This window comes from Nomascus leucogenys, chromosome 25 (genome assembly GCF_006542625.1).
Source record: "Nomascus leucogenys isolate Asia chromosome 25, Asia_NLE_v1, whole genome shotgun sequence".
NCBI lineage: Eukaryota > Metazoa > Chordata > Mammalia > Primates > Hylobatidae > Nomascus > Nomascus leucogenys.
Genome location: NC_044405.1, coordinates 16,975,946 through 17,000,282, shown reverse-complemented (window position 1 = coordinate 17,000,282; position 24,337 = coordinate 16,975,946). Strand labels below are relative to the sequence as shown.

General features: G+C 46.5%; 1 pseudogene; it reads left to right on the top strand.

The window, feature by feature from the left end:
- The first annotated feature begins 1,384 nt into the window (after positions 1-1,384).
- LOC100597756 lies at positions 1,385-3,007 on the top strand (annotated as a pseudogene).
- The last annotated feature ends 21,330 nt before the right edge of the window (positions 3,008-24,337 follow it).

Below are 24,337 nucleotides of genomic sequence, written 5' to 3'. Positions count from 1 at the left end.
CTCCATCCTCAGCCGGTTTGCTTAGTCTTAGTTCATTCCACATGTTCTAGGGCAAGTCCAGGCTTCCTTAATCATTTCAAGGGATTTTTCCCCAACAGAAGCTGTTAACATTACTGGCTCATTCTTGTCTTTCAGCTCTTTGTTTAAATGTCACCTTCTTAAAGCAACCATTCCTGACATAACTAAGAATGCCCACCCACTCATCCGCTATCAGACACTCAGTTTCACTCCTTCATAAGCAATAGTCACCGTCGGATACTTTCCTGTTCATTTTTACTGTCTGTGTCTCATCACCACTCCAAACAATGCTTCACTTCTCTTTATTTTACTCTTGTGCCTAAAATAAGACCTGTCAAGGCTTTGGAACCCAAGTTTTGAGTTTGAGACTTATTTAGCTTTTGTCTACGGCATAAAGAAATAAAACAGCTGCTTGTAGTCCAGGCTTCCTATCCAAGAAGGCGGGAGGAGACTGGAAATCCTGAAAAAGGCAAATGGAGTGGGGAGGGAAACTAGAGCGAAGAGAAATATCTCCCCTCCTTGTTGAAGACAGCCCAGTCGGTGTAGAGAAGGCAGCAGGGGCGAAGCAGAAAAAGTTTTCTTTCGTCACTCCCAACTCCCCAGCCCTCCCTCCCCACCTCGCCCCTGCACCCTCCACCTTCCCACTGCCCCATTCTCCCGCTGCACCGCGGGGGGGCCTCACTCAGGCACCCCTGCTGGCTAAACTCAGTTGTTAGTTTTGTAGGAAGTCCTGCCCTTGTGGAAAATGCCTGCTGTTTGTTCTGTGCCACTCTCTGCCCATAGTTGTCTTCCTCTCCCCTCCTCCCTCCCTAAATAGCACGCCTTGGCCCCATCCCTGTTGAACTTTGTCCTATTGGCAGTGGAATACCTTTCCAACCACCACAGCAGTCCCGTGGCAAAGATTTACAAAGTGAATCAAGAGGTGAACTTACACCAACTGCACAAATTGAAAGCCAATTCTTATTGTAATCTTACCTCACTGAGAAATGTAATTTGATAGAAGAGGTTTGTTGAAGGCTGGAGTGCAATGGCACGATCTCGGCTCACTGCAACCTCTGCCTCCCGGGTTCAAGCGATTCTCCTGCCTCAGCCTCCCAAGTAGCTGGGTTTACAGACATGCGCCACCACACCTGGCTAATTTTGTATTTTTAGTAGAGACGGGGTTTCACCATGTTGGTTAGGCTGGTCTCAAACTCCCGACCTCAGGTCGGGATCCACCAGCCTCAGCCTCCCAAAGTGCTGGGATTACAGGCATGAGCCACCGTACCTGGTCGAGATCCGATGTTTTTAAAAAAGGGAAGTTTCCCTGCACAAGCTTCTCTCTCTTTGCTTGTTGCCATTGCACGTAAGATGCAACCTGCTCCTCCTTGCCTTCTGCCATGCTTATGAGTCCTCCCCAGCCATGTGGAACTAACACTTCAGTTATGGAAGATCAAGATGAAGATAAGTCCCCAAAGAAAAATACTCCTTGGCAGATAAGTAATGGAACATCATTTGTGATCGTCTCCAGAAAGAGGCCATCAGAAGGAAACTATCAAAAAGAAAAAGACTTGTGTATTCAATATTTTAACCAGTGGTCTGAATCAGATCAATTGGAATTTGTGGAACATCATATTTCACGGATGTGTCATTGTCAGCATGGACATATTAACTCTTACCTGAAGCCCATGTTGCAGCATGACTTTATTACTGCTTTACCCGAGCAAGGCTTAGATCACATAGCAGAAAACATTCTTTCATACCTGGATGCCAGGTCTGTGTGCAGCAGAACTGGTATGTAAAGAATGGCAGGGAGTGATCTCAGAATGAATGCTTTGGAAGAAGCTGATTGAACCAATGGTACACACTGATCCCCTATGGAAAGGACCTTCAGAAAGAAGAGGGTGGGATCAGTACCTGTTTCAAAACAGACCCACAGCTAGCCCTCCAAATTCATTTTATAGGTCATTATACCCAAAGATTATCCAGGATATAGAAACTATAGAATCCACCTAGCAGTGTGGCCGACACAGCTTGCAGAGGATTCAGTACCGCTCTGAAAATAGTAAAGGTGTCTACGGTTTACAGTACGATGATGAAAAAATTATCAGTGGCCTATAAGATAATTATGTTAAGATTTGGGATAAAACCAGCCTGGAATGTTTGAAAGTGTTAACGGCCACACAGGCTCTGTCCTCTGACTGCAGTAGGATGAGCATGTCATTGTAACTGGCTCTTCGGATTCTACGGTGAGAGTGTGGGAAGTGAACACGGGTGACGTTCTTAATACATTAATCCACCACAATGAGGATGTACTGCACTTACGCTTCAGCAGTGGACTGATGGTGACCTGTTCCAAGGACCGCTCCATTGCTGTGTGGGACATGGCTTCTGCGACCGATATCACTTTATGCAGTGTCCTGGTTGGCCACTGAGCTGCTGTCAACGTAGTAGACTTTGACGAGAAATACATCATGTCCGCCTCTGTGACAGGACCGTCAAAGTCTGGAGCATGAGCACCTGTGAATTTGCTCATACTCTCAATGGACACAGGCGAGTCTTGTCTCCAGTACAGGGATGGGCTGGTTGTCAGTGGATCATCAGATAATACCATTAGGCTCTTGGATATTGAATGTGGCTCCTGTTCAAGAAGAATTGGTTCGATGCATCCAGTTTGATAACAAGAGGGTGGTCAGTGGGGCCTATGATGGGAAAACTAAAGGTTAGGACTTGCAAGCCACTCTTGACCCTCGAGCCCCAGCAAGCACATTGTGTTTGTGCACATTGGTGGAACATTCTGGATGTGTGTTTTGGCTACAGTTCGATGAGTTTCAGATCGTCAGCAGCTCCCATGATGACACTATTTTGATTTGGGATTTCTTAAATGTGCCTCCCAGTGACCAGAATGAGACCCATTCCCCCTCCAGAACATACACTTACATCTCTAGATAACAGTCTGCACTTTCACCCGTTTCCGGGTTTTCTAGTCTTGAACTACTGGCTACATGGCTACCAATGCCTAAGGGATTTCGTTCACAGCTGAGTTACGAAGTTGGAATTGGTTCTAGACGCTGGGTAGATGCAAAGCAGCCTAATTCTTCAAGTCCCGACATTTCTCACCTCTGATTCCGGCTCTACTTTGAGAAGGAGACCTTAGCTTCACCAACTTCAAAGTAGCACAGAAGCCCATTTCCTTCCCTCATCAGTGAAAAAAATCTAATGTTTCAAATGTAAACTCTTCATAGAAAAGGAACATAGAATCTGTTTTACAGAAGTAAATTGACTGCCAAGAGAAGTCTTGGCCTCTAATTTATATTGTTTTGCACTTTGGTTTGATATTAAGAAACAGCATTCTTCTTCAGTGAAATTTTGGGTGCCAAACACCTACTCAGAATGTCCAGGGCTTTCATTTTCAAAAGTCAGCATTCTCCTTTTGACCGTCCAAGTCATTATGAATTCTGACTTGTTGTATTAGGAACACACTGGACAATAGAAAAATCTCTCTGGATTGTTATAGTAATATTTTTTGGATTATACTTCCTTTCGGTACCAATTTCTTTTAATTTAAAGAACTGTAAGTTAGTTGGCCGGGCGCAGTGGCTCATGTCTGTAATCCCAGCACTTTGGGAGGGCCAGGCGGGCAGATCACGAGGTCAGGAGATCGAGACTATCCTGGCTAACACAGTGAAACCCCGTCTCTACTAAAAATACAAAAAATTAGCCGGGCGTGGTGGCGGGCGCCTCTAGTCCCAGCTACTCAGGAGGCTGAGGCAGGAGAATGGCCAGAACCCTGGAGGTGGAGGTTGCAGTGAGTCAAGATTGCACCACTGCATTCCAGCCAGGGCAACAGAGCGAGACTCTGTCTCAAAAAAAAAAAAAGAACTATAAGTCAGTTATTATCTCCCAACATAGCTCTTCTATTTTATTTTTAATTTTTTAAATTGTATTTTAAGTTCTGGAGTACATGTGCAGAACGTGCAGTTTTGTTACATAGGTATACACATGCCATGGGGGTTAGCCCTTTTATTAACTGTTCTCTGTCCCGCAACCATCTCCTGATATTTGGTAGAGTAACGCCTTTATATGTGTGCTTGCCTCCTAATTTAAAATACTGTATTCACATGTAGATATAATGTACATAACAGTTTAACTTCAAAGTTGCTGGGGTCAGGGCCCCCTGCACTTGAGACACTAATACAGAGTGTGCTCACACTTAGCCATGGGCTGGGCTCAAGAACCTGATACCAGGGTTGATGTGGATTACCTGGAACCCTTCCTGCAGTATTCCTACAGTGTTTTTATTTTGTTGTCATTGTGTGTGTGTGTGGTTTGTGTGTGTTTTTAATGAGAATCTTGTTTTAAAATGTAATTTCTAAAGTTGAACATGAAATGTTTTATTTGTTGTGCAGTATATATTATACAACAGAGAGGTAACTTAAACATTTTTGTTCTTATTCTTTTTCTCATAAGTACTCCTGAGTACTAGTGGTCACTTCCCATAGTATTCATTTGGCTTCACTGTCAAAAATCATTATTCTGTGCAGTTGTGGCCCTGGGAAGGGGAAATAATAAGGCCCTATTGACGGGCTGTCTTGACTCTGGAATTCATGCATCCTGTCCTTGCCAAGGTTCTGGCAGGGCCCGCTGGTGTGTTGGAGCCTGCAGGTCAGGTCAGGCTGGTTCAGAGGCCCATGCTGAGGGGAAGGCACTGCTAAGTGGTGTAAAGCCTCAACCCCATGAATCCCACCCCAGTCATCTCTGGTGTCACCTGCTGCTGCGGCCTCAGCAGGTTCTCAAAGCTCCCGAATACTCCCGAGTACACAGCCCAAATGTGTAAGTGGCACTGTCACCCTGACGGTGCATGGAAAGGACGTTGGCATCTGGCACTGTCACCCTGACGGTGCATGGAAAGGACGTTGGCATCCAATTGGCACTCCTTCTCCCTTATTCAATATTAGGTTTGATTTGCCCTTTGCCATTGTTTCCAAAGATCAAGGAATGTCAATAACTTTTTTCTTTTTTTTTTGAGACACAGTCTCGCATTGTAGCCTGGGCTGGAGTGCAGTGGCGCAATCTCGGGTTGCTGCAACCTCCTCGCCTCCAGGCACTTCTCTGCTTCAGCCTCCCAAGTAGCTGGGACTACAGGCACGTGCCACCACACCCAGCTAATTTTTGTATTTTTAGTAGAGACGGGGTTTCACTATATTGGCCGAACTGGTCTCGAACTACTGACCTCGTGATCCGCCCGCCTCAGCCTCCCGAAGTGCTGGGATTACAGGTGTGAGCCACCGCACCTGGCCGTCAATAGCATTTTAAAGGACCAATAAACAGCCTCCTATAAATTAAACCTCTTCCCGTGGAAGCGCGCTCTACTACTAAAGGGAAGGTCCCTGGGTTCTGATTTCTCCTTTGCATTGAGAACGGTGTGGGGATCAATTTGTGTGTATGTGATTTATCGAGTTGGCTTTGCTTTTTTAGTTTTTCTTAAAAAATATCCTTCCTTCCCATGTTACTAAATTATGTTTTTGAGAAGTTGAGTCTCAAAGCGTAAACAATAAATCTCCATTCATAAGGTGGATGTTGTAAGCTTGACGGTGGTTGTGAAAGTGATTTAGCTTTGACCACTTTTCATCCTACAACTTCAATATCAAACTGGTCAGGAAAGCCCAGGGGGAAGGTAGGGGCGGAGGAGGAGGAAATTCTGAATGAATGAATAGATTTTTTGTTGTTTTTGCATGTTTAATATAGAAGTCCCCCTTGTTCCTTGGGAGATCATGGCCTTTGAATATGTACACAACCTTTGAATTGTTCCTACTAAATTATAGCAAGGGACTTTGGCACCCAAGGAATTCTGACTTTCTGGGATTATAATAGTAAATTCCCAGCCATACTCTGGACTTTTATTTTGCTAACCATAATTGAGCAAATGTAAATTACTGCTATATTAATGTTTTAAAGCACTGGGATAGTCTAATTCTAACTTGTAGTTAATTATGTTTGCCAGTTATCTGTTTGAAATAGATTTGTGTCTGAACAGCTATTGAAACTGTTCAATTGAACAGATATTATTCATGACAGCTTTGTACTGTGGAATGTGCTTAATAAAAAACAAAAAAGTTTGAAAAAAAAGAAGTTTGTTGAACTTTCAGATTCCTTTTTTGTTTTTAACTATTTGCCACCCAAGCTGGAAATCAGTGCCACCTAGGGGTCCTCGATGTTATAATCAGAGAACAAGACTGAGGCGGGCTGGCCCTGATGCAAGCCATGAGCAAGCTCCATTGAGCCCCTTTCTTCCACATTTGATGAGTAGAGGAAAATATTGGGGGTGAATTTTCAATAACCTGAATCGATTGCACTTTATCTGGTAGACTAGCCGTCATTAAATCCACTTACGCGCTCCCCTGTTCCCCTCTCTTTGCTTCTGGAATGTTCAGTGCCTGTTTCCAGTCCTGTTTTTCAGTCGAATGGATTGCCCTTCATTACAGTTTTGTGGGTTATGAGTTATGAGATCTTCCTCTGTGAGGGCCAGCAGGGCACCCCCACTTTCCTGTAACAAGGAAAGGGTATTGTGTAGTAAAGAATTTTAAGCTTACTTGAAGTGAGATCTGGGTTTTGCTCTTAGCTCTTGGGAGGTGATCTCTAAGCCCTTATATCGTCCTGCTTGATAATAGCACTGTGTTTACCTGGAGGCCATGGGCCATGCCAAACAGACACAACATGTTAGACCAGTGTGATTTATGGTGGGAGATTTGGCCACACCATATCAGCTTGACCCCCGAAGGAACAGACTAAGGTCAAGCCAGCCATGTCCACAAGACCAAGCCCTACTATACACTCTGGACACCAACAGCCTGGTGAGTTTCCTTGGTTGGCAATACTCCATGTATATGGTCCGTGCATATAGTTTGCAGGAGTCCATTACTCCACTGGGAGAGGACTGCTGGAAGCTCTCCTGGACACTGCCCTATGTGTCTCTTCCCTTGGCTGATGTTAATCTGTGTCCTTTTCCTATGATAAACTGTAAGTGTAAGTATAATAGCTTTCAGTAAGTTCTGCAAGTCCACCAAGTGGATTATTGAACTTGAAGGTGGTTGTGGGGAGCCCTAAACTTTAAATTGGTATCAGAGGGGAAAGTGGTCTTGGGGACTCTTTCCTAACTTTATAGTCATGTGCTAGGAATCTGAGCACATGGTCTCAACAAAAACAACAACAAGAAAGCATGATTGCACTTACATATGGTAACTAAAATAGTCAAACTCACATCAAATTAGCTGGGCATGGTGGTGTGCATCTGCTGTCCCAGATGCTTGGGAGGCTGAGGCTGGAGGATCGCTTGAGCCTAGGTGGTGGAGGCGGCAGTGAGCTATGATTGTACGACTGCACTCCAGCCTGGAGTTCAAGACTAGCCTGGCCAACATGGTGAAACACCGTCTCTACTAAAAATACAAAAAAATTAGTCAGGTGTGGTGGTGGACACCTGTAATCCCAGCCAGTTATGAGGCTGAGGCAGGAAAATCATTTGAACCCGGGAGGCGGAGGTTGCAGTGAGCCGAGATTGCACCACTGCACTCCAGCCTGGGTGACAGAGCGAGACTCAGTCTCAAAAAATAAAATAACATAAATAAATAAATAAAAAATTAAAAAAGATAATGTTTCTGTATTAGTTATTGCTGCTAACAAATTACTCATTTATAGTGATTTATAATAACAATCATCACTTGTTTTCTGTGTTTTCTGTCATGATTTCAGTGGCTCAGAATATCAAGAGTGGGTTGGCTGGGCAATTCCGTTTCAAATTCTCTCATAAAGTTGTAGTCAGATATTGGCTGAAGTGGGCTGCAGTCATTTGAAGGTTGGACTGGGGCTGCAGCATGCACATCCAGGATGGTCCCCCTAAATGGCTGGTATGTTGGTGCTGGCTGTTGATGGGAGGCCTCAGCTCCTCTCTGCATGAGCCTCTCAGAAGGTGCACTGAGTGGCCTTGCAACATGGCAGCTGGCTTCCCTCAGAATGAGTAATCCAAGAGAGCAAGACAGAAGCCACAATGTCTTTGATGACTTAGCCCTGGAAGCCACTATCTGTATTAGTCCATTTTCACACTGCTATAAAGAAATACTTGAGACTGGGTAATTTATAAAGGAAAGAGGTTGCGTGGCTGCATGGCTGGGGAGGCCTCAGGAAACTTACAATCATGGTGGAAGGCAAAGGAGAAACAAGTACCTTCTTCACAAGGTGGCAGGAAAAGAGAAATAGTGAAGGAGGAACTGCCAAACACTTATAAAAGCATCAGATCTCATGAGAAGCCACTCACTGTCATGAGAACAGGATGAGGGAACCTCCCCCCATGATGCAATCACCTCCCATCAGGTCCCTCCCTTGACATATGGGGATTACAATTTGAGATGAGATTTGGGTGGGGACACAGAGCTGAACCAGATCAGCCCCACACCATCATTTTCCCAGAATTCTATTCACCACAATGGTCAGCCAATACTGGGGGGACACACTGGGGCATAAACCCCTTTTTCACACAAGGAGGCAAGGATCACTGAGGGCCATCTTAGCAGCTGCTACCACAGTGTCATATCATAAATAATATTCACCAGAGTTAAATTCGATGTCTGAGGGCCAGGCATGGTGGCTCACACCTATCATCCCAGCACTTTGGGAGGCTGAGGCCTCCTCACTTAAGGTCAGGAGCTCGAGACCAGCCTGGTCAACATGGTGAAACCCCATCTCTACTAAAAATACAAAAAGTAGCCAAGTGTGTTGGGCACCTGTAATCTCAGCTACTTGGGAGGCTGAGGCAGGAGAAGTACTTGAACCTGGGAGGCGGAGGTTGCAGTGAGCCAAGATCGTACCATTGCACTCCAGCCTGGACAACGAGAGCAAAACTCCATCTCAAAAAAAAGAACAGAGTGGTCTCTTTCGCATTGCTATGCAAACTGAAATGACTGAAGACTCCTTTGGGGATGGTTATGAAGAGACCTCTTAATGCGCACCATAGTCCAGAAATGTGTTTAGTGAAATCTGACAGTAGGCCAGGCCCTCATTCTTACTGGACAGGAGAGTTGCACCCAGCTTACATTTACACATAACTTACATCAACTGTATATATGCATGTTGAGGGCAGAGGCAGAGCGAGTGAGAGAATATGAGTTTACATCATAAAAGAGATTTTGTCTGCTATTCCCATCAACAATTTTATGCCCTGGAGTAGGAGGAAGACTAGAGATTTGAATCCAAAATTTCTTTGCACACTGTCAGTCTGTAGATACCACTCATGGTGCAAGCATCTCACCTTGTGAGTTGATTCTGCTATTTTAAGTACATATTTTTGATACAACAAGGCCCTGCATAACCAAGCAATTCCTTCAACTGATGCTCAACTGAAAACAAACACACAAGAAACAGCAATCTGTTCATCTCTAAGAGCAGGGAAAAGGACTGTTTTTGAGTTGATATGCCACCCAACAACATATTGTGTAAAGATGGCTCCATACACCAGACCTTATTGAGAACCAAAGATTCATAACAGTAATTTTGGCAATACTAAATTCCAGCCTTACATGCATATATTCTTTAAAACTAAGTTCCTGGTCAGGCAAAGTGGCTCACGACTGTAATCTCAGCATTTTGGGAGACCAAGGCAGGACAATCACTTGAGCCCAGGAGTTCAAGACCAGCCTGGCACCATAGCGAGACCCTGTCTCTACAAAAAAATTTAAAAATTAGCTGGGCGTGGTAACGTATACCTTTAGTCTCAGTTACTTGGGCGGATGAGATGGGAGGATCACTTGAGCCCAGGAGGTAGAGGCTGCAGTGAGCTATGATCACGTCACTGCACTCCAGCCTGGGTGACAGAGTGAGACCCTGTCTCAAATAATAATAATAACTAAGTTCCTGAGAAAGCAGACTGCTGTTTTCAGCGGGCAAAATGGCTGTTCTAAGTAGAGTTCTCTACAGAAATAGTTGTGTGTACATGCAGGTGTGTGTGTGTAAGTGTGTGGCACGTGCATGTGTGAGACAGAGAGAGATTGTTTTAAGGAACTGGCTTATGTAATTGTATGGGCTGCAGGCTCACGCCTGTAGACCCAGCACTTTGGGAGGCCGAAGTGGGCGGGATCACCTGAGGTCAGGAGTTCAAGACTGGCCTAGCCAATATGGTGAAACTCCGTCTCTACTAAAAATACAAAATTAGCTGGGTGTGATGGCAGGCACTTGTAATCCCAGCTACTTGGGAGGCTGAGGCAGGAGAATCGCTTGAACCTGGGAGGCGGAGGTTGCAGTGAGCCAAGATCGTGCCACTGCACTCCAGCCTGGGCGACAGAGCAGGACTCCGTCTCAAAAAAAAAAAAAAAAAAAAATTTTGTAGGGGCTGCAAGTCCTAAATCTGCAGTGCAGGCCAGGAAAAAGTTGATATTGCAGCCTTCAGTCCCAAGGTAGGCTGGAGACAGAATTCCTTCCTCTTCAGGGGACATCAGTCTTTTCTCTTAATGTGTTCAACTGATAGATACGGCATACCCACATTATGGAGGGTAATTTTCTTTACTCAGAGTATACTACATATATTGAAATACTAATCACATTTTTTTGTGAGTCAGGGTCTCACTCTGTCACCCAGCCTGGCGTGCAGTAGCACAAACATGGCTCATTACAGCCTCGAACTCCTGGGTTCAAGCCATACTCCCCACGTCAGCCTCCCAAGTAACTGGGGCCACAGGCACACGACGCCACACCTGGCTAAGTTTTGTGTATTTTTTTGTAGAGACTCACCATCTTGCCAGGTTGGTATCAAATTCCTGGCCTCAAACTAACCTCCTGCCTTGGCCTTCTAAAGTGCTGGGATTACAGGTATGAGCCACCATATCCTGCTAATCATGTTTTAAAAATACCTTTACAGGCCAGGCACAGTGGCCCGCCCCTATAATCTCAGGACTTTGGGAGACCGAGGTGGACAGAACACTTGAGCCTAGGAGATCGAGACCAGCCTGGCCAACATGGTGAAACTCCGTCTCTACTTAAAATACAAAAAAATTAGCCGGGCATGGTGGCACATACCTGTAGTCATAGCTACTTGGGAGGCTGAGGCACAAGAATCACTTGAACCCAGGAGGCAGAACCCAGGAGGCTGAGGTTGTAGTGAGTCGAGATTGCACCGCTGCACTCCAGCCTGGGCGACAGAGTGAGACTCTTATCTTAAGGAAAAAAAAGTACCTATACCTTTACAACATCTGGACCGGTACCTGACCAAACAACTGGGTACCATGGCCTAGCCAAATTGACACAGAAAATTAACCACGACAACGGCTACCACAGGAATCACTGAACCAAAAAAAGCCCAAATGATCCCTTTGCTGATTTCATTCTTTTTCCTTTGTCATCAAATGCAATTACTTCTGTTTAGTATACAAAACTGAAATCCAAATGAAGGAAGAAAAACACCAACTACTTTCCATTATTGTCATCAAGACACATCTTTGGAATTCTCCATGGACAACAGCTGCGCCTTTAGAAGTGGGAACAGAAGTGGAGTTTGCAGACCAGGTCCCGAAGGAGAATTCTTCTTCTTCTTTTTTTTTTTTTAAAAAAAGTATTTTTAAAACATGATTAGCCAAAGGGCAAAGGGCACGATGTCTGCTGAGCACTTCCTTTTTTTTTTTTTTTGAGATGGAGTCTCACTCTGTCACCCAGGGTGGAGTGCAGTGGCACGATCTTGGCTCACTGCAACCTCTGTCTCCCAGGTTCAAGTGATTCTCCTACCTCAGCCTCCCAAGTAGCTGGGACTACAGGCACCTGCCACCATGACTGGCTAATTTTTGTATTTTTATTAGAGATGGGGTTTCACCATGTTGGCCAGGCTGGTCTCGAACTCCTGACCTCAGGTGATCTGTCCACCTCTGCCTCCCAAAGTGCTGGGATTGCAGGCATGAGCCACTGTGCCCGGCCTGTTAAGCACTTCCTTATAGCAGATGCAGCCTCTGGGCTGCAGAGCAGAACCTCCCCTAGAAGGAGCTCTTGCTAGGCGGCAGAGGCCAGGGAACCCTCCCAGGGAAGGGGTTCCTGGGACCATCCTCCATGGAGTCACCCGAGTGGAGGGGCCTGCTGCAAAACCCCATAATCTTCTGGGGTTCACATGCTGTGAATCTGTAGATCTCTCTCATGGTGTGAGCATCCCACTTTGTGAGTTGATTCTATTTTAAGGACATATTGTTGATACAACGAGGCCGTGTATACCCAAGCTATTCCTTCAACTGATGCTCAACTGAAAAACAACCACAGAAATAGCAATCTGTTCATCTCTAAGAGCAGAGAAAAAGACTATTAAAGAAACTTGCCCCTCCCCTCCCCTTCCCCTCCCTTCCCCTTCCCCTCCCCTTCCCTTTCCCCTCCCCTTCCCTTTCCCCTCCCCTTCCCCTCCCTCCCCTTCCCCTCCCCTTTCCCTCCCCTCCCCTTCCTCTTCCCCTTCCCCTTCCCCTTCCCTTCCCCTTCCCCTTCCCCTCCCCTCCCCTTCCCCTCCCTTCCCCTTCCGCTCCCCTTCCCCTTCCCCTCCCTTCCCCTCCCCTCCCCTTTCCCCTCCCCTTCCCTTTCCCCTCCCCTTCCCTTTCCCCTTCCCTTCCCCTCCCCTCCCATTCCCTTCCCCTCCCCTCCCCATTCCCCTCCCCTCCCCTTCCCCTCCCCTCCCCCTTCCCCTCCCTCCCCCTTCCCCTCCCCTCCCCTTCCCTTCCCTTCTTTTCTTTTCTTTTCTTTTCAAGACAGGGTCTCACTCTGTTGCCCAGGCTGGAGTGCAGTGGTGCAATCTTTCGGCTCACTCCAACCTCTGCCTCCCAGGTTCAAGTGATTCTCCTGCCTCAGCCTCCTGAGTACCTGGGATTACAGGTGTGTGCCATCAAGCCTGGCTAATTTTTGTATTTTTAGTAGAGACAAGGTTTTGCCATGTTGGCCAGTCTGGTCTCAAGCTCCTGGGCTCAAGTGATCTGTCCGCCTTGGCCTCCCAAAGTGCTGGGATTACAGGTGTGAGCCACCACACCCGGCCACTTGATCCTTTTAAAAAACAAAAATGTAGGAGGAAATCTATAGTCTATTTGTAATTACCAACTACAGCCCAACAGAATGCCAAGCCCATCAGGCATGAAACGTTTGCTGATCTTGTCGGGGGCTTTATGGATCACAAGCATTCCAGTAGTGGTGGCATTGAGTCAGGAACTCTCAACAACAAATAAAAAGGTTGACTCCACCATTGCTCCTGGATTGGATGAGTTTGTCAGGTTAATGGATTTCTCCTCCATGCTCAACATCCTCCTGTGAGTCCATCTTCCTGATATGCTCAGCAGATGGAGAGAAGAATGAGTGCACACAGAGCCAGGTCCCTCTCAAATCCTCAGTCTCCATTTTCCATCCTGGACCTTTTATTTTATTATTATTATTATTTTTTTTTTTTTTTTGAGATGGAGTCTTGCTCTGTTACCCAGGCTGGAGTGCAGTGGCGCGATCTCAGCTCACTGCAGCCCCTGCCTCCCGGGTTCCAGGAACTCTCCTGCCTCATCCTCCAGGGTAGCTGGGATTACAGGTGCCTGCCACCACGCCCAGCTAATTTTTGTATTTTTAGTAGAGACAGGGTTTCACCATGTTGGCCAGGCTGGTCTCGAACTCCTGACCTTAGGTGATCCGCCCACCTCGGCCTCCCAAAGTGCTGGGATTACAGGCGTCAGCCACTGTGCCTGGCCCCATCCTGGATCTTACTGATATCAACAATATTACAACATATTAGGAACAAATTTAAGGCAGAGAAATCACACCACGATCCCGTGACCCCTTCCTGCCCTTGCCCACGGGCAGAAATTTCTCATGGGGATATCTGTAGCATCAGAGCTCCAGGAGGGCACCCTTAGGCACACTCAAATGGAATTCTAGAAAGAATTCAACAGAGCGTCTGTTTACAAACTAGCGTGCAGGGCTAATTTTTTTTTTTATTATTATACTTTAGGTTTTAGGGTACATGTGCACAATGTGCAGGTTTGTTACATATGTATCCATGGTTTGCTGCACCCATTAACTCGTCATTTAGCATTAGGTATATCTCCTAATGCTGTCCCTCCCCCTCCCCCCACCCCACAACAGTCCCCGGAGTGTGATGTTCCCCTTCCTGTGCCCATGAGTTCTCATTGTTCAATTCCCACCTATGAGTGAGAACATGCGGTGTTTGGATTTTTGTCCTTGCAATAGTTTACTGAGAATGATGGTTTCCAGTTTCATCCATGTCCCTACAAAGGACATGAACTCATCATTTTTTATGGCTGCATAGTATTCCATGGTGTATATGTGCCACATTTTCTTAATCCAGTCTATCGTTGTTGGACATTTGGGTTGGTTCCACGTTTTTGCTATTGTGAATAGTGCCGCAGTAAACATACGTGTGCATGTGTCTTTATAGCAGCATGATTTATAGTCCTTTGGGTATATACCCAGTAATGGGATGGCTGGGTCAAATGGTATTTCTAGTTCTAGATCCCTGAGGAATCGCCACACTGACTTCCACAATGGTTGAACTAGTTTACAGTCCCACCAACAGTGTAAAATTGTTCCTATTTCTCCACATCCTCTCAAGGACCTGTTGTTTCCTGACTTTTTAATGATCGCCATTCTAACTGGTGTGAGGTGGTATCTCATTGTGGTTTTGATTTGCATTTCTCTGATGGCCAGTGATGAAGAGCATTTTTGCATGTGTTTTTTGGCTGCATAAATGTCTTCTTTTGAGAAGTGTCTGTTCATGTCCTTTGCCCACTTTTTGATGGGGGTTGTTTGTTTTTTTCTTGTAAATTTGTTTGAATTTTTACAAAGTGGGATGGTGAAGCCCCTTGGCACCACTCACCGTAGTAGAAGTCAGGGGAGGAGAGAGCATGACTGAGCTGGGTGAGAGCCGGATCTGGGGAGGAAGAGCCCCAAGCCACAGGCAGCATCACTACAAGAAGTAGGGAGGGACGGGGAAGAAAGACCCCAGCTGCTTCTCTTGCCCTCCGACCTCTTCTCAGGGCCTCTCATTGGCCAAACCCACAGGAAGACAAAGGGGAAAGAAACTCAGAAAATGTGTCCACAGAGGTCAAGCCCGCAGGGCACAGAGCAGGGCTGGGAAGGAGGAAGAAAGCATAAGGAGGGCACAGAGAATAATCAGCTCAGCGACTCACACTCAGTGATTCACGCATCACAGAAGCTCAAAGACCTTATGCCCAGCGCTTAGGAGGCAGCCCCGCCCCTCCAGCAAGTCCTGGTTAAAGTGGACTGTCATCTGTATTGTGGGCTGTCATCTGTATTGTAGGCTGTCATCTGTATTGTGGGCTGTCATCTGTATTGTTAACTTAGAAAAGCCAATACCTACGAAAGTGTTACTGTGCCAAATTACCATGTCCTCAAAGGGGTAGGCTTGCGGGGTGAGGGTGGAGTGCTTGTGCCTTGGGGCCCAGTGTCACTGAGAAGGGCTCTGGTGGTGCCTTTTTATCCTACCTACACCTCCAAATCCCTTGTGCAGGCTTTACCAAGTGGGGGCTCACAAGAGAAGGGGAACCAGGCAGGGGAGAGTTAACTAAGCAAGGACCTCACCTCACCTCTGCTAGTTCTCCTTCTCTCTCTCATCCTCTCCTTTTTTTTTTTTGAGACAGAGTCTCACTCTGTTGCCCAGGCTGGAGTGCAATGGTGTGATCTCGGCTCACTGCAACCTCTGCCTCCCAGGTTCAAGCAATTCTCCTGCCTCAGCCTCCTGAGCAGCTGGGATTACAGGCACCTGCGACCACACCCAGCCCATTTTTGTATTTTTAGTAGAGACAGGGTTTCACCATGTTGGCCAGGCTGGTCTCGAACACCTGGCCTCAAGTGATCCTCCTGCCTTGGCCTCCCAGAGTGCTGGGATTACATGTGTGAGCTAGCATGCTCAGCCCAAAAAATGATAATCTGACACATGCTACAACATAGATGGACCTTGAGGACATTATGCTAAGTGACATAAGCCTGTCACAGAAGGGCAAATACTTTATGATTCCACTTACATGAGGCACCTAGAGGAGGCAAAGTTATAGAAACAGAAAGTAGAATAAAGGTTTCTGGGAGCTGGAGGAGCAGGAAAATGGTGAGTTATTGTTAAATGGGTACAGAGTTTTAGCCTAGGATGATGGAAAGTTCTGGAGATGGATGGTGGTGATGGCTGAACAACACTGTGAAGGTATTTAATGACACTTTGTACCCTTAAAAATAGTTAAAATTGTAAATTTTATGTTGTGTGTATCTTACCACAATAATAAAAAAAGTTAAAACAAAACCTCCCTAGCTGCTTCCCATAAGGAGTCACAGCCAGGGCTCTGTCTTCAGGGTGGGCGCTGCCCCAGGGTTGGCCATCCCTGCTGCCATCTCTCCTTGGGAGCTCAAATCATTTCACTTGGTTTCCACAGTGTATTAGTTCGTTCTCACGCTGCTTTAAACAACTGCCTGAGACTGGGTAATGTATAAAGGAAAGAGGCTTAATTAACTCACAGTTCCGCATTGCTGGGGAGGCCTCAGGAAACTTACAATCATAGCGGAAGGGGAAGCAAACACGTCCTTCTTCACATGGCGGCAGGAGAGAGAATTGCAGAGCGAAGTGGGGAAGGTCCCTTGTAAAACCATCAGATCGCACGAGAACTCACTTGCTGTCACAAGAACAGCATGGGGCAACTGCCCTCATGATCTAACCACTTCCCACCAGGTCCCTCCCCCAACACATGGGGATTATAATTCAGATTACAGGGCCGGGCGCGGTGGCTCACGCTTGTAATCCCAGCACTTTGGGAGGCCGAGGTGGGCGAATCACGAGGTCAGGAGATCAAGACCACGGTGAAACCCCGTCTCTACTAAAAATATAAAAAATTAGCCGGGCGTGGTGGCGGGCGCCTGTAGTCCCAGCTACTTGGAGAGGCTGAGGCAGGAGAATGGCGTGAACCCGGGAGGCGGAGCTTGCAGTGAGCCGAGATTGCACCACTGCACTCCAGCCTGGGCGACAGAGCGAGACTCCGTCTCAAAAAAAAAAAAAAAAAATAATAATAATAATAATTCAGATTACAATTCAAGTTGAGATTTTGGGTGTGGACACGGCCAAACCACATCACATGGTTTCAGCGATGTCATCTGATCTCACCACCCCTTTGAAGCCCTGCACTCTTTTGTCCTCCCAGGCCCCAGGCTTCTCCCTGCTTCCCAGCTCCAACCTCCTGGGCTTCTTCCTCCCTTTCCTTCCTCTTGTCCTCACCTTGCCAGCCCAGTTGCCCAATCCAGCTTTTCATCCCTTGAGCTGCAGCAGGGCTGAAGAAGGCTTAGCTGAAGTTTTGGCAATGTCTGCCTGGTGTTGGGTAAAGGTAGGAGCTGGGGCTCTGACCTGTATATCAGGACTGCCTTGGCCCACTTGTCCTCACGCTCACCTGACACCATTGCCCACAGCTCAGAGCCCCCATGCCTGGGCCATGCTGCTCTTCCATTGCCCCTGCCACCCTCTAAGGTGGTTCCAGTACAAGATGGGGGCTCAGAGTGCAACCCTAGAGCCGGCTGGCCTGAGTTATTCCCTGCTCCACTGCTTATCGGCTGTGAAACCTTGAGCAATAAGTTAACCTCTCTGTGCCTCAATGTTCTAGTCTGTGACATAGCGATAACAGATGTGTCTCAGGCTGGGCGCAGTGGCTCACGCCTGTAATCCCAGCACCTTGGGAGGCAGAGGCAGGCAGATCACCTGAGGTCAGGAGTTCAAGACTAGCCTGGCCAACATGGTGAAACCCCGTCTGTACTAAAAATACAAAAATTAGCTGGGAGTGGTGGCGCATGCCTGTAATTCCATCTACTCTGGAGGCCGAGGCAGGAAAATTGTTTGAACCTGGGAGACGGAGGTTGCAGTGAGACGAAATCACACCACTGCACTCCAGCCTGGGCGATAGAGTGAGACTATCTAAACAAACAAACAACAAACAAAAAAGTGTCTCAAAGGATCTTGTCAGGGAGTTCAAGGTGACAGTGTCAAATGTTCCCCTCTGCCTGTCTGATGACCCTCCTTTGTACTCACTGCAGTCTCTGTATACACATGGGCCCCTCCTCAGTCCCCTGTCCCTCTCCTGTCAGAGGTCCACCCACTAAGGGCAAGCTCCCAGACAGAACTGATTCTATCTGATGCTCTTTGCCTCTCTTCCTCACCCCACACCACCCTACCTTCCTCTTTCTCCCCTGCCAATCATCCAAAGCTCCTGGAACCCTTCAAGTGCCATTCCAAGTTGTTGGGAGCAAGCCCCCCAAAATCCGGCCATAAACTGGCCCCAAGACTGGCCATAAACAAAATCTCTGTGACATCTTCATAAAGGCCCTAACGCCCAAGCTGGAAGGTTGTGGGTTTACGGGAATGAGGGCAAGGAACACCTGGCCTGCCCAGGGCCGGAAAATCGCTTAAAGGCATTCTTTAGCCACCAACAATAGCATGAGTGATTTATGCCTTAAGGACATGCTCCTGCTACAGTTAACTAGCCCAACCTATTCCTTTAATTCGGCCCATCCCTTCATTTCCCATAAGAGATACTTTTAGTTAATTTAATATCTATAGAAACAATGCTAATGACTGGTTTGCTGTTAATAAACAGGTGGGTAAATCTCCCTTCAGGGCTCTCAGCTCTGGAGGCTGTGAGACCCTGATTCTCCACTTCACACCTCTATATTTCTGTGTGTGTGTCTTTAATTCCTCTAGTGCCGCTGGGTTAGGGTCTCCCCGACCGAGCTGGTCTTGGCACCAAGAGTCATTTTTTCCAGCACCTTCTCCAGGCCCTTGAGCTGGCCTAGTGGGCCCTCTTCTCTCTGGGCCTTTCTGTCTTGATGGTCAGCAGCACTCCATAGGCAAATAGTCTGTAATTGTGTCATTTGCTCCTTTTATGCCCAAGTGAAAATAAGCTTTCTACATGGAATACAAAGAACTCTTCCTTATTTCTCTTCATTTCCACGTCCCCAGTAAAAAATTATATGAGCCATAGCAGATGCTGTTGATGCCTTAGTCACTTGGGCAGCAAGTGTCGGCTGCAGCTCAGAGTTTGCAAAACGCTGGCCCCCTTGCCTCTAAGTGGAACCCCTCTGCAGCCAGTTCATGCCCCAGAGCTCCCCCTGGGGTCAGCCTGAAGTCAGTCTCCAGCTAAAACCACAGCCTTGCTCAGTTAACTCCCTCCCCTGCCCAGCCTGCTCCCTCACCCCCTCCTCCCAAGAGCCTCCTGCAGTAAGTCACTGGAACAAGAATCCCTCTCTCAGCCTCTGCTTCTGGAGAAGCTGACCTAAGACATCAGCTAACATGTACCTGCTTTTTACTAGTTATTATTCTAAGCACTCTACCTACATGAATTCATCCAAAAAACATACCTTAAATAACAACCAGGATTCATGACTTATATCTCTTTCTCACCCCTACAACCCAATGGCGACTTGCTGGCTGATGAATTATAGCAGCCTTCTAGCATTCCCATGCCTCTGCTATCCATTTTCTCTTCTGTTTTTTTTTTTTTTTTTTTTTTTTTTTTTGAGATGGAGTCTCACTCTGTCGCCCAGGCTGGAGTGCAGTGGCGCGATCTCGGCTCACTGCAACCTCCACCTCCCGGGTTCAAGCAATTCTCCAGCCTCAGCCTCCCGAGTAGCTGGGATTACAGGTGTGCACCACAACACCCGACTAATTTTTGTATTTTTAGTAGTGATGGAGTTTCACCATATTGGCCAGGATAGTCTTGATCTCCTGACCTCGTGATCCACCCGCCTCGGCCTCCCAAAGTGCTGGGATTACAGGCGTGAGCCATGGCGCCTGGCCTAAAAGTTTTTATGTACATGCATCCTAGAAGAATTTCCAAAAAAAAGCCTTCTCCCATATACTTTATAAGGCTCTAACATTTTAAAAATCATTTTTTCATCCTAAGTTTAAGTAGTTGCAAAAGATGTCATTTCTCCCATATTGTAGATATTGACATTTTCAAATAAAACTCTTAGATCACTTTTAAATGTGTCTGGCAGAACCCATATACCCCAGTGATTTGATGAACCATTATTCATTCCCAAAATAGTGAACAAACTCTTAGTCAGAAATTTTGCCTTATTGCTTATTTTTCTTCTACTTTTATTTCTGTTCTTTGTCTCTTACAGGATTTGATTCTAATATATGCTTGAAGATCTTTTGTTGATCACTCATCATTTCTCTGCAACAAAATTATATATAAATATACATTTATTTATTTATTTATTTATTTGGAGACAGAGTCTTGCTGTGTCACCTAGTCTGGAGTGCGGTGGCTCGATCTTGGCTCACTGCAACCTTCGCCTCCTGGGTTCAAGCGATTCTCCTGCCTCAGCCTCCTGAGTAGCTGGGATTACAGGCCTGGGCCATCACACCTGGCTAATTTTTGTATTTTTAGTAGAGACGGGGTTTCACCATGTTGGCCAGGCTGGTCTTGAACTACTGACCTCAGGTGATCTACCTCCCAAAGTGCTGGGATTACAGGCGTGAGCCACCACGCCTGGCCAAATATACATTTATATTATATATGTATATTTAAATATCTTCAATTTCCTTTGATTATAAGATTATAAATTCCTTTAATTTGGATTAATTTATAATTATAATTAGTAGTATGCAGTTGATTAAAACAACAAATATATGTTACAGTATTTACTATTGTTGAGGAAAAGAGTCGAATTCTGTAAAATATTTGAAGAGATTTATTCTGAGCCAAATATGAGAGACCATGGCCCGTGACACAGCCCTCAGGAGGTCCTCAGAACATGTGGCCAAGATGGCCGGGGCATAGCTTGGTCTTATACATTTTAGAGAGACATGAGACATAAATCAAATACATTTAAGAAATTCATTGAATTCATTGGTTTGGCCCAGAAAAGAGGGACAACTCAAAGCAGGGGATGAGGTGGGGGGGCGCCTCCAGGTGAATTTAAGCATTTTCTGGTTGACAATTGGTTGAGTTTGTCTAACGACCTGGGATTGATAGAAAGGAAATATTCTGGCTGGGCGCGGTGGCTTGTGCCTGTAATCCCAGGACTTTGGGAGGCAGAAGCAGGCAGACCACCTGAAGTCAGGAATTTGAGACCAGCCCAGCCAACATGGTGAAACCCCCTCTCTACTAAAAAGGCAAAAATTTGCTGGACGTGGTGGTGGTCGCCTGTAATCCCAGCTACTCAGGAGGCTGACACAGGAGAATCTCTTGAACCTGGGAGGTGGAGGTTGCGATGGGTGAACTGAGATTGCACCATCACTCCAGCCTGGGTGACAAGAGCGAGACTCCATCTCAAAATAACAAAAAAGGAAAGAAAGGGAATGTTCAGGTTAAGATAAAAGATTGTGGGCCAGGCGAGGTGGCTCATGCCTATAATCCCAGCACTCCTTGGTTTTTTTCCTTTCTTTCTCTCTCTTTCTTTCTTTCTTTCTTTTTTTTTTTTTTTTTTTTGACAGGGTCTCACTTTGTCATCCAGGCTGGAGTGCAGTGGCATGATCTTGGCTCACTGCAGATTCGAACTCCTTGGCTCAAGTGATCTTCTCACCTCAGCCTCCCAAGTAGTTGGGACTATAGTCACGCGACATCACGCTTAATTTTTTGTAGAGACAGGGTTTCACCATGTTGGCCAGGCTGGTCCTGAACTCCTAATGTCGAGCTATCTGCCCACCTTGGTCTCCCAAAGTCCTGGGATTACAGGCGTGAGGCACTGTACCCAGCCTATCCTCATTTTTTATACATAACGAAGTATGCCCTGTGAGAAGCTACTCAGCATTTCAAAAAAAGAACCATGGATACCTGCAACAACTTGGATGGATCCCAAGGGCATTATGAAAGTTGAAAAAAGCCGATCTCAAAAAGTTACAGGTGGGTGGGGTGGCTCACACCTATAATCCTAGCACTTTGGCAGGCCAAGGCGGGAGACTGCTTGAGCCTAGGAGTTCAAAACCAGCCTGGGCAACAAAGCAAGACCCCATCTTTACAAAAAATAAAATAATTAGCCAGGCCCGGTGGCGTGTGCCTGTAGTTCTAGCTACGTGGGAGGCTGAAGGGGGAGGATCGCTTGAGGCCAGGAGTTGGAGGCTGCAGTGAGCCAAGATTGCTCCACTGCCCTCCACTCTGGGCAACAGAGTAAGACCCTGTCTCAAAAAAAAAAAGTTGCATATATGTGTAATTCTATTTATATAATGTCCTTGAAATGACAACATTATAGAGATGGATTACAAATCAGTAGTTGCCAGGGGTGAGGGATGGTGGGGGCATGGGGTGGGTGTGACAATAAAGGGGCACCACAAGGGAGATCTTTTAGATGAAATCATTCCATATCTTCTTTTTTTTTGAGATGGAGTCTTGCTGTGTCACCCAGGCTGGAGTGCAGTGGCGTGATCTCAGGTCACTGCAACCTCCGCTTCCTGGGTTCAAGCTATTCTCCTGCCTCAGCCTCCTGAGTAGCTGGGATCACAGGCACACACCACCATGCCCAGCTAATTTTCATATTTTTAGTAGAGACAGTGTTTCGCCATGGGCTGGTCTTGAACTCCTGACCTCAGGTGATTTGCCTGCCTTGGGCTCCCGAAGTGCTGGGATTACAGCTGTGACCCGCCACGCCTTATGTGAATCTACACATGTAAGCAAATGACACAGAACTACACACATATGTCATACCAATGTCAATTTCCTGGTTTTGATATTCTCCTTTGATAAGATTAGTCATTGCAGAAAACTAGGTGAAGGGTACATCAGTCCTGTCTGTTTATCTTTGCAATTTCCAGTGAATCTATAATTATTTAATAATAATTTGAAAAAGATGTATGCTCTGAGAAACCAGCCTGTCGTAAATCAAGAGATGGTCTGGAAAGAGGCTTATTACAGTGACGTTAATCAATCCTTTGAATTCCTTCAGTATTATATGTCAGAAATCATTAAGTGAAATAACTTTCAATACTTTAAATAGTAGGAAACTCAATTAGGTCTTCCTTCAATCTGGGGTAAAACAATGCTTGGGAAATAAAATGACTCATCAGGGCTTGTTACCCTATTATTAGTCATTCACATTTTCATCCCCTGCACAGGTATTTCCATTTGTGCCTTGGTTTAGTGCCCAGGGTTTACCTGGGAAGAAAGTGAACTTTAGTAAAACTGAGGGCAAGTGACTGGCATGCCTTCCTCCAGTAAAGGGGAAGAAGGATCATGAAGTCTAAAAACCAGCTTGAGGCAGGACGCGGTGGCTCACACCTGTAATCCCAGCACCCTGGGAGGCCAAGGTGGGCGGATCGCTTGAGGTCAGGAGTTCAAGACCAGTCTGGCCAACATGGTGAAACCCCGTCTCTACTAAAAATACAAAAATTAGCCACGCGCAGTGGCAGGTGCCTGTAATCCCAGCTACTTGGGAGGCTGAGGCAGGAGAATCGCTCGAACCTGGGAGGCAGAGGTTTCAGTGAGCCGAGATCGCACCACTGCACTCTAGCCTGGGCGATAGAGCAATACTCTGTCTCAAAAAAAGAAAAAAAAATTAGCAGGGCACCATGGCTCACACCTGTAATCTTAGCTACTCAAGAGGCTGAGGCAGGAGAATCTCTTGAACCCAGGAAGGGGAGGTCGTGGTGAGCCAAGATCTTGCCACTGCACTCCAGCCTGGGCGACAGAGTGCAACTCTGTCTCAAAAAAAAGAAAAGAAAAGAGGCTTAAGTGGCCCACAGTTCTGCAGGCTGTACAGGAAGCATGGCAGCTTTTGCTTCTGGGGAGGCCTCCGGAAACTTTTACTCACAGTGGATGCAAAGGGGGAGCAGGCTCGTCTTACACGGCAGGAGCAAGACAGAAAGTGAAGGAGGATGCGCCACACACTTTTAAATGACCAGGTCTCACAAGGACACACTCACTGTCAGGAGAACAGCACCAAGGGGATGGTGCTAAGCCATTGATGAGAAATCCACCCCCATGATCCCATCGCCTCCCACCAGGCCCCACCTTCAACACTGGGGATTACCATTCGACAGGAGAATTTGGGTGAGATCACAGTTCCAAACCATATCAGGGAGAAAGTGGAGGTTGGGAATCTGCACACTGCTCCTCTTAAAACCACCCATGTGCCTTCGAAGCCTTTGGAAAATCTTCGAGACATTCTCCACCACCCCCAAGTCTACCCAGACCCTGTTCGAAGGCTCTGTTAGTCACTCTACAGCAGAGAAAAAAAAGGCCAAGGGTGGTTAAGTAATTTACCCAAGACCACCTGGCAAGTGGCTGCACTGGAATTAGAACTTGGGATGAACTACAAAATCCATTTTCTTTCGACCATGCTGTCCTATGGAAACAAG